Below are 8,531 nucleotides of genomic sequence, written 5' to 3'. Positions count from 1 at the left end.
CGCACTCATGCCAATGAGCAGTGGCCCTTCGCGGGGGGGGGGGGGGGGGGGGGGGGGGCATGCGATCTTGGGCTAAGCAGCAGGCTCCTTGCCGTAAGTGCTGGCTTGCTCTTGCCAGTGATGATGCCGATTCATATTTCATCCTCCGGGAGGAGCGTGGTGGTGGACTCGGGTCTTGCCCGGGGACAGACAGTGAGCTAATGGGCTGTTCATCAGGAAGCAGGAGTCACAGAGGGAGGGACCCACGGCTATGAATCTAGGACAAGTCAGCTGGAGACTGAAACAGGCTCCATGATTTATACCTTGTGTTTGTTTGCTCCAATGTTCATATTCTGTATGTTACAGTTCTTTGTTTTCTGGAACATTCCCCCCCCCCCCCCAAACATGTGTCTGTTTTCTGCTTTTCTGTGCTTCTCTGCTCTCCCCCCCCCCACACATTTTTATTAATGTTTGCTGCTGAAGAACTTTTGTTTTTTTTTGTGGTGGAAGGAAAATGAACGCTGGCGGTCTTCCCACTAGTCCCGCCCCCTCTTTGTCCCCACGTGGCTGCACTGCCACACCGAGATCCAGTCCGGCCCCCCCTGCAGCCCCCAGCTCCATGCCATCCACTATCCTGCTCCACTCTGCATTTCACGGCAATTGCAGCATCCTTGTTGAGGAGCTTGGGGATGACTGCTGTTAAAAAGGGGCGTGGTTTAGAAAGGACGCCAGGAAAGGTGAACTTTAAAGGACTGAGGTTTTTTGAGGTTTCGTGGTTTTATTTGCCCATATGGCTGACTCCAAACATTCAGCTATTGACTATGTATTTTGACGTTCCTGAACAGAACTTTTACATTTTAAATATATGTGACTTTGAATTTTTACAAGTTTGAATTACACTTTATTGCTGTATGAGTTTCATGTTCAGTCATTGACTACAACAATCTCTCGCTTAGTTTTATTTCTCCCTCTTGATTTTTATGCTTTTGTTTGCATAATCTGAATATTTTCAGAAATTTTGATTTTACATAAAGGATTTATCATGTATATCTTCCTGTTAACTTGTTTTTCATTAGCCTGTGTTTAGTGAAGACTGGCCAAAGGAAGTTCCAGAAGGCCTCAAGATGTGATGTCTGACTCCTTAGTAAATGGCCTAATTACTGCCAGTTACGATAATGACGTCACCACTGTGTAGCTATACTTAACTGCGGTGTAGAGATTCAGTTTGAACAGATGCTGGTAGTGTCCTGTGGAGATTCGTTCTGAGTAAGAGCAGGCCACTGCCCATGAAGTAGCGTCACGTTTACCTGGTCCCCTTCCACGGACATCAATTTAGGACAAGTCACTGCACTGGTAGAACCAGGGGCCTAAGTCGACATCCTTCCTTATGCATTGCCATTACCAGACATGGGTGGAACGAATGCAATGCTGGACAAAGATCTTTGCATCCCTGCAGGTTATCTATAACACAGGCAGGTAGGGGTCCTATAACATTGCCTGCTGATCTACTCCAATTCCCTATCTCTAGTTGCAGATGGAGAACATGTGTTGCATAACTGTGGGACTGTGGATTTAGGACGGATCTGCTTCATTGCTCTGCCGTCAGACTCACAAACTAGACTCTCTCACTTACACAGTGGATTTATCTCTGGTCTAATACACAGCTTGTTCTCATTTCTTTGTTTAAAGTCATTTTGCTCCAAATCTTAGAGAATCCTCTTCTATCCATATCTTCCCCAGAGGATATTTTTGCTTTATGTACAACTAATATATAGTTAATGTTATAAATGGCTATTGTTTGCAGAGAGATGTTGAATCCATTAAGGCACATGAACAGAAAAAATGTTGTGCTCTCTGGGCAGATAAACAAGCTTTTTCTGCCCTGAATAAGTTGTTAGGGTGGCTTTGTTGTTGGTAAGAACCAGTTCAGGCTCTCCACAGTTCATTCAGATGCAGTAGAAGAGATCAGATGAGACGAGGACTTGGCCTTCTCTCCTCCGTCCCTGCATCTGTCTACCTCCCTTTGTTGAACCCTGCTCATTTCACCTGTGCACAGTCGTTTTCCATTCCCTGCGGTGGCTGTTCCTGTACTTTCTACCTGTTTTGCATGTTAAACAGCCCCACAATCCCTCTTGTCCTGTCACCGTAGCCTGACGCGCTTCACACCCATCTCCATTATGACACAGGATTTGGTCCTTCTTCTGCCATTATTTTCCAACTCATTTAATTTCACAGGGTTATATTGGGGCCATATGTCTATTTTTATGTATATATCTGTCTCTATCTCACTCGCTGTCCCAGTTTTTGACATTTTCACTGTCATTTTTAAAATAAAGTTACTATAAAAAGTGACTATTAAACTACATCCTGGAGAGATAAATAAAAATCGCACTAACAATATGTGTATTTACAGGACACGTTATCTGTGAGATCTGTCTTTCCTTATAGTTTCATGATGGTGTAATTATTCCATTATATTACAAAACAGGAAATGTTCAACAGATGTATTATTTTTTTCTGCTTAACTCACATATATTTCCAAAATGATGTGCAGTTTTATTGGAGCAAGTCAAGTTAAGAATTTTGCTCCAAACAAGTATACAAGTCCAAATTTTGCTCCAAACATGTCTTCCACTAAGATCTGGACTACCAAGTCAATATGCTTAATCAGTACACAACCTGCTTCCTGAATGGTTGCAAGTGGTAAAAAAAAAATGCATAGGTTTATAAATAGGTTCTTGGTTAAAACGTGCCAAATGTTGATATCTTTAACATATACAGTTCATGTGTATAATCAACCACAATGAAATTTCACAGAAACTTTTCCCAAAAGAATTATACAGCTTAATTTACTGTAAATTCATCGGAAATCAATGGGATAATTGATCCCGGTCAATTTATAGTTTCTGCTCTTAAGCAACGCAAACTTTGAATAACATGAAATATTAAAGAAGAGTGAACTATAGTAAGTTGAACTTGAATTATTTAGAATTGTGAGTTGTACATTGTCATGAAATCATTGCATCATACGTTGATGCAATGCATGTAATAAGAACATATGTATTGAGAACAGACTATTCATCAGGCAATGTGATTGGGCAGTGATAGGACTGGTGATAAGGCACACTTCAAGGAAGCCCCCTCCATCAGGAAGAGTGGGTCAGAGGCTGGCAGGGGGCAGCTGCCAGATGACAGGGGGCTCCTGCAGGTATCTGCTCTGCTGATACATAGAAATAGAAGATTATCTCCTAGCCTTTGTGAGTGGGGGGTGGACAGACTCATTCATTGGCAGTGGACAGCAAAAGGCTGCTTTGCATTGTGAGGCAGGGGGAGGGGAACAGAATGAGTATGGGTGCCCCTTTAGATCACCAGAGCTGTTAAACAGTTACACCCATATGTACCCATGATCAAATTCAGTCAACTTTCATCAATATCTGATCACTCAGCATCTATTTAAGGCCCTAAATTTCCTTCTGTATTATAATAAGCCATTTGATAATGTCCTACAGAACATCTCAGTTCATCACAGTTTAAGCAACATTTTTCTTTTAGTGGCAGTAGCTTTAATAAACAAAGCTCCACATGTTCAAAAGTATAAGCATAACATAAATATTGCTAAGCTCCAGGTAGAATAAACCATACTGCTGAGCGGATAACCGCGTTAATTAAAATACATTTCGTGTTTCTTTTTCTCTGATTGATTAGACCCATCGGCAGATAAGTGTTTTTCAGGGATCTGCGTTGTTGTATGCTTAGACAAGAGGCTGCATGAGTTAATTATCAAACGCTTTTCTCTCCCTCCCCCCCCTTCAGTTTATTACTGTCACCTTACTTAGAACAGCTGAAATCTGACACCAGTGTGCCTAAGATCACCATGGAGACCAGCTTGGAGCGACCCACCAAAGTCGCTGGTGAAAGCAGGACAGGTGTCCAAGACCTAAAAGTGCTTTACGGGTAGCACTAGTGCACGAGTTTTACGTCTAAGAAAGAAAGCCATGTATTCTGTTCCACTCACTTAATTCAAAGGCACACACCGTTATGAGTCCACAATACTCCGTATCTTTTCAGGTGAGTGAAAACGGATTCATTGAGTCATGCAATGCAACTTACAAAAGGAAATATTACGCTGTTAAGTGTGCTGGAATTATATACTACTGCAATTTTCACAGTTCGTCCGGCGACATTTTTTTAAAGAACATTCGACATGCTGCTCGTAACTAAATACCTAATATTCATTGTATAAGGCTCAGTGGGAAAAAAATTGACATTGACTTTAGGACCTGGGTTGTTTAGAATTACCACAATGTAAAATTATATGCATATGCAAAAATCACATATAATAGAATAAACAGGGTAAATCATTTAATGTATATAATTTTACTCAAATGGTTTTAAAGTCGATTTTATAGTGATCTTCATGCAAATGAAAACACTACTTAAAATGTCTACATTTGTCAAGAACTTCCTGGCAGTCTTTTGCGGATTATTGGAAAAAATCTCCCAACATTAATAATTAAAGACGCGACAACACGTAATGTATAAAATATAAGGGAAATACTGATCCTTTTAAAAGTTTACCTTGATCATCAAAATTACTCCACCCCGTGCTAATATTAAAGTGTTGTATAACTACGTGCGAAACAACAATACATACATTTTAATTATTACGATAAATAAGTTGTTGGCTAAAAATACATCCTCCGGGGCATTTTGTTGTTATACTGTATTGTTAGTACTAGTCATCATCGCCGGTGTTATGTTTCTTTTCCAGCGGCATGTAGGTATTTGTAGTCCATTTCGACACGATTAGCTGTGAAGAGTAACGACGGTCACCCTAAATGAACAACTTCACTACCCATAAACAACATCGCTCGGACACAAGCTGGTGTCTCGCGCTTAGGGAGTGTTCCCCATTTAAACAAACACAGTGTAAAGATGGCGGAGAGTTAATAGTAAAAAAAAAGGGAGAGAGAGTGCGAGTGAGAGAGAGGGAGGGAGAGAGTGAGTGAGTGAGTGAGTGAGTGGGGGGGGGGTTCAAAACTGGTGCGCTTAAAGGAATACGTGTGAGCGGGTAAGTTGGCTGCTGTGTTATTTCGTACGTTTAGTCAGTAAAAATGCAGAAACGGATACTGTAATATCTGGTTAATCGTGGCCAGATACGAGGGAAAGCAAGAAGACTTCGATTTTTCGCAGATGTTGGCGTTGCCACCTTAATAACCCAGTTCTTAGTGCATCTCGTTTATTTTTTGACGGTGCAGAATTTAACTACTTTGCCCGAGTCGTTTAAACATTTTTGGATGAGCAGACATTGTTAGTGTTACTTATTTTCCGTGGGGCATCATGAATCGTATACTAATTTTTATTTCAGGCAAAAACATAATATTGAAATTCGCGAAAGAATAGTATATTAATTGTCCAAGTTGGGATTGTTAATGTACTTCCTGCTGCATTCATTTGCCATCGTATTAATTCATTTTGATATACCTGATTTTTCTGAACGTGTTGCTTTGAGTGAGTCTCTGGTTTTAGTCTGGCTCACTTATCGTAGGTTCGTTTAAGTCCGGTGCATTTTTTCCCCAGTCAATGAAAACGAAGCTAAACTACAAGAACTCCCGAGTAATGAATCTATCTTGAGCTCCGGAAGAAAAAGAATATACATTTATATATTGAACCAGATAAGACATTAATGATTGGCTTGGAACTTCGCTATGTGTAACTTCTTATACCTTGTTATGCTTCACGTTGTTTTATTGTCCAACTTAAAGTGACATTAAATACATCAGTGTTATTTCGCTCATATGCTGTTGGACCACATTCTGCCAGTAAGGAGTGTAATTAGTCAGCGTGGGCACTGACTGGTGGCCGATTTCATTCGCTTTATCGAAGGATGTCCTCGCCTTTTCTTAAGAATACATCACCGTCCTCTTGCTGTAATTTTAAGTAGACTCATATCCCCCTCCCCAAATCCGGATTTTAATGACCCGATCGCGTTAATTCCGTGTTTTTGTGACCGGCTGGGCACGGTGAGCCTCTCCCGACTCGGACGCCGGTCGACTCGCCCTTTTCGCCGGCAGACGGCGAGCAGTCATCGGCTCTCCTCAAGGCCGTGGTGTGTTTGATTGGGTGGATGTGGTCGCCAGCGCGTTTATAAACTGTGATTTGACCTGGGAAGAGCCCCGATCCGCTTTGCTGTATGTTATATGCGATCAAAGTACACGGCATAATTTGGAGTGTATGCAGAAAGCGGTGCTTGGCGAAGGGAACTCTGCTCCCTCGCAGCTGATCGGCGCTAACTAAAGGAAGCTGCTGTAAGTTAGTCGAATTAAAAAGCGTTGTTTTCTAGGCGTCGTATCGTTATTTATCGAGTAGCTTCCTGGTAATGATCGCAGTGCAGTTTTTATAGGAGTACGTGCGGCGTTTTCCGTTAAGTTGGCAGCACGTTAGCAGTAGTTGGATGTTTGAGGAAGTTATTAAAGCATCCAACTTTTAACTAATTCAATCCGTGAAACTGTCACGGAGCATTGTTGTGAACCGTGACGTTTCCACGTAGGTGAGTTTTATTTTCCCCCTTCACATCGTAATTTTAATAAAATTACATTTCCCGATTATCACTTAAATGACTGATGGTATTTCAGATTCATTCTTTAGTGCGCACATTGACAGGCGTGCATACATTTGTAAAACTGAGGCGTTAATAACTTAGCAGAGTTCTTATTTGACTTTATTTGCATAGCATGTGTGAGACAGCAGCCATGTAGATGAAGGTACTAAAGTCTTGACTTCAGATCATTGGTGGTTATTTCTGTGACAAGCCAAGAGAGCGATCCTCAATGAAGTTTCTGGTAAACTTCCATTTAAGTTTACCGTGGTTTTAAGGAGGGGATCTTGAAGTGCTTGCATCCAATTTGTATAGATTGCTGGCATCCACTCGAGGTTGTTCATTTTGTAGCGCAAAGCTTATTTGTTTGTACATATTAAATGGTACATTCTTCTCAAACGTGCAGCTGGTTAGTGCAGGCAGCCTACTTTGGAGGAAAATCGCGACTCATTGCTCATGTGGAAGTACTTATTTAAAAATGTGCGTTGAAGACTTGTATATTTCAGTACTCTGAACATTATGTGGAATGTTCCAGCAGTACGGAAGTTTACCTGTGCCCCGCCCTCCCCCAAATGATTTCTCAGGGACAGAGATCATGTCAGATGAATTTCAGATTTGGCATCTGATTTAGTAGTGCATGATAACGTTGTGTACTGCACACTAGTAGTGCACCAGTGCTTAACATGGGAGCACTATAGTACTTTTATTGCACTTCCTCTTGTTTGGCCAACAGGTCTCTGCAACCTGAAAACAGCATTTAAAGCAGGCAAAATTAAAGAGGTTTTCTAGAGTTAACTCAAAGCTCTGTCTCAACACTTAACCTGTTGAAAATGCAATTTTGTAATGACTTGCCGAGCTATGACTGATTCAGGCTTGCAAGTTTCTCATTGTACATTAACACCCTCCCCTTCCTAGGCTGTGCCACTTGAACCTGTGACCTTTTGGTCAAAAGTCCCCGTTCCTAATCAGTGTGCAGTCTGTTTCACATGTGTATATAGTGGTGATGCTTGTGATAGATATAGAAGGCTAATTTATTATGTTTCACATTGCTAGCAGGTAGGTGTTAGCTCAGCCCTGTACTCTATGAGTGCACAGGTGTGAGATGAATGGCATTGAGGTTCTTCAGACTGTTTTTTTGTATGAATTATGGTTGCTGCTACGGCCTGCAGCATTTTGCTCTGCACGATGTTTACTTGACAATGAGATGTGACAGATATACATCCCTCAAGAAGTACTTTTCCATAGCTCATGCCTTTAATTAGCGGGCTTTTTTTCTGTCCACCTTGTAAAGATAAAGGACTTCTAAATCATGGGTCCCGAGTGAATGGGGGAGTGAGACTGTGATTCATCGTGCTCACCGCCATGGGGGGGCTGCTGTGAGGCACGGATTTTGCTGCGCTCAGCAGATACTCCCACTCTGGAAATGCACAGGTAAACATCTCCTTCAGAATGTCGCCTCTGTCAGTCATGTGGTGTGTTTCGTGGGGGTGAAGTGAAAGCCCGTTCCTCTCAGTGCATTACCTCACCGGGCGTCACAGAAAGCAGAATGAACTGTTGTTTTTTTTTTCTTTTTTCATGTCTTAGGGGGGCCCTTTTCCACATGTCAATGTACATTAAAAATGAATTTATCTTATGTGAGTTTCATTGATTTCAGAGGGGAAAGTTTCTGTTCTCTATCTCCTTGTAGTGTTTTTTTTTTTAATGTAATACAAGCGCAGAGCAACACCTGAAAATCCTGTTTTTTGACTGGGCGTAATTCTCGACCTTGATCTTCTGGTGGACACTACTTTAGTGTTCACAGTTTTGGTCAGGCAGTCTGCTGTCAGGATTCTTTTAGCTTTTGGCTGTTCAGGGATTCTTTCTGATTATGTTGTTGGATTTTTTTTTATAGGATATTAATTTACTGCTAAATAATATGTATTTTTAGGGAGCTGGTTTTGTGACCAAACTGGTA

General features: G+C 41.4%; 2 protein-coding genes across 2 annotated transcripts in view; one reads left to right on the top strand and one right to left on the bottom strand.

Moving 5' to 3' along the window:
• The window catches only part of LOC125745529 (protein kinase C-binding protein 1-like), a 311,418-nt gene that overhangs the window by 47,319 nt on the left and 255,568 nt on the right, over window positions 1–8,531 (bottom strand). The window lies entirely within an intron of this gene.
• The window catches only part of LOC125745528 (nuclear receptor coactivator 3-like), a 44,591-nt gene continuing 41,022 nt past the window's right edge, over window positions 4,963–8,531 (top strand). The window contains exon 1 of the mRNA XM_049018487.1: window positions 4,963–5,050. The gene's annotated coding sequence lies outside the window, so the exon portion shown is untranslated. The remainder of the gene's footprint in view (window positions 5,051–8,531) is intronic.

Source organism: Brienomyrus brachyistius, chromosome 6, assembly GCF_023856365.1.
Source record: "Brienomyrus brachyistius isolate T26 chromosome 6, BBRACH_0.4, whole genome shotgun sequence".
Classification (NCBI taxonomy): Eukaryota; Metazoa; Chordata; class Actinopteri; order Osteoglossiformes; family Mormyridae; genus Brienomyrus; species Brienomyrus brachyistius.
The sequence above is the reverse complement of the archived record's forward strand: the minus strand, read 5'-3'. Positions and strand labels throughout refer to the sequence as shown.